The following is a 2295-nucleotide window of genomic DNA, read 5'->3' on the forward strand; positions in this document are numbered from 1 at the left end:
GACTATGGAGCACAGGATCTTCATGGCAACAATGAGTGCAGCTAAATTGAGTGGTCTCTTGCTGATAGGGGCAAGTTCATCACAAAGAATCCGTCTATGCGGGCAGTAGAGTGCACATTCCATAAGAATGTGCTGAGAGTTCACAACGACACCACAGGTTGAGCAGAGGCTTGTGTTACAGCATCTGATCATGCACTAGAATTGTAGGGTGAAAGCCACATTTAGGAGGAGTAGACGCAGGAGAGACCCCAAAGGAACCTGACAATATTCACCCACAAATATGCATTTACAAACATCACCATAAGAAAAACAACGCACTACGCGCGCACTTTGATTTTCAATAGGCTCCGTGCACTACTGTTTCGGAGCGATGGCAGCGCGCCATCTGGCGAAAATGCGCATAAGGGAACTGAACGTGGACCATTCCCCCGGAGTACCTGCCATTGCGCGTTCATTGTAATCACAAGTAACTGCATTTTGCTTTGGCGTTATGAGCAGGAACGCTGTGGGCGCTTCACGTGGCTCCTATTGCTGTATTGTGGGCTGCTCGAACCGAGGAAGAAATCCAACGCTGAAGTTCTACCGCTTCCCGTCTCGGCCCTACGAGCGCGATCGGAGGCAGCGTTGGATACAAGCCGTTCGACGATAGAAGTACGTATACCATATAGTATAAATACATTAATATGCTGTTGGGTAACCTGGCTGTAACGAAACAATCGGTTACATGTTACAGTGAGGATGGCAGCCCATGGGAGCCGAACAAAGGCTCAAGAGTTTGCAGCGTGCATTTTGTCGGCGGGGTCAAGAGCGATATTGAGCGCCACCCGGCTTACGTCCCGTCAATCTTTCCTTCTGTCTATGCAGTTAAAAGTACAGCGGACCTAGATCTCGCACGATACGAAAGGCAAGTACATGTCTTTGCATCACTAGAAATTTTAACTGTGACGAAGTTAGATTTGTGCGCGGGATAACAATATGCAAATTTAGGTCCAAGAAGCGGGGCCAGCAAAGAAAGCAAACGCACTGCATCCAACTGGAAGACATGAGCGCCACGGATGTTGACGTCCTGCCATCTGAAGAAACAATCTCAGGCGTAGCTGCAGATCAAGAGGCCTTCTCAGCCACACATGCCACAGTGGTAAGCATTGCCATATGTTGAATCTGTCGTCCTTGTTCAGCAGCTTTGTAAAGCGAATTACATCATATGATGATTTTGCAGCACAGACAAAAAATATGTAATGTTTAGCACTGAGAGCAAAAAGTTTGATCCTCAATATATTGGTATCAATAAGTGCGTTTCATCAAATTTCTTCTCCGTCATTCAATCAGTTGCTTCATAACCAGGCAACCCAGACTGATGAGCAAAGTATAGACAGCCAAGCAACGTTCTCAGTTTTCATCTCAGCGGTTTCCACTGATGGTGCGTCAACGCAAGTGACACATCATCACAGCTGCTGCAAGTGTTCTTGCTGCACCCACAACGAAGTCAACAGCAACCGCTAATGCTGAGAGGTTGTCGCTTTTCCAGGGTATTGAGAGTTTGAAGGACTCTCCGCAGGCTTTGCAGGACTTGTGTGGTATTAGTATGAATGTGTTTGCTTTGCTGCTCAGCCTACTTTCTAGCTTCCGAGTGAGGAAAACCGATGTCACATTACCGAACAAGCTCCTTATTTTCTTGGTGAAGATGAAGCTAGGGATATCTTTTACGTCAATAGGCATTCTATTTGGGGTGCACAGAAGTACTGCGTCTCGAATCTTTTCTTTAATTTTGAGAACTTTGACTTCTACTACAGCTCATTGGATCTTTGTACCATCCCCAGAGGCCACAAGACTCTGTTCCCAAGTGCTTCACAGTGCATTACCCACGATGCAAATTTATCATAGACTGCACTGAAGTAAAGATAGAAACACCAGACACTCCAGAGAGGCAGCGTGCATTTTTCTCAAGTTACAAAGGCTCCCACACTGTAAAGTTCTTAGTTCCTGTGCTGCCAAATGGTACAATTAGCTTCGTGTCAAAAGGCTATGGTGGGCGCACCTCAGACTCTTTCATAACAGTGGATTCAGGATTTCTAAAGCACGTAACAAGTGGGGATATCGTTCTTGCCGACAAAGGTTTTCCCACTATCAAAACAGCTATGGCAGACCGAATGCAGTGTTAGTCATGCCACCCTTCTTTTCTGGAAGACAATTTATACAGGAGGAAATGATGGATTGCTACAATATTGCACAGGTCAGGATTCATGTAGAGCGTATGATACAACGAATCAAGGTATACAATGTGTTGAACAATCG

At 45.8% G+C, this 2295-nt stretch overlaps 1 long non-coding RNA gene across 1 annotated transcript; it reads left to right on the forward strand.

Moving 5' to 3' along the window:
- The first annotated feature begins 416 nt into the window (after positions 1-416).
- Positions 417-1604, forward strand: LOC135400056 (uncharacterized). Its single transcript, XR_010424509.1, has 4 exons — positions 417-651; positions 734-904; positions 988-1138; positions 1330-1604. It is a non-coding gene; the product is annotated as an uncharacterized LOC135400056 (long non-coding RNA).
- The last annotated feature ends 691 nt before the right edge of the window (positions 1605-2295 follow it).

This window comes from Ornithodoros turicata, chromosome 1, assembly GCF_037126465.1.
Source record: "Ornithodoros turicata isolate Travis chromosome 1, ASM3712646v1, whole genome shotgun sequence".
NCBI lineage: Eukaryota > Metazoa > Arthropoda > Arachnida > Ixodida > Argasidae > Ornithodoros > Ornithodoros turicata.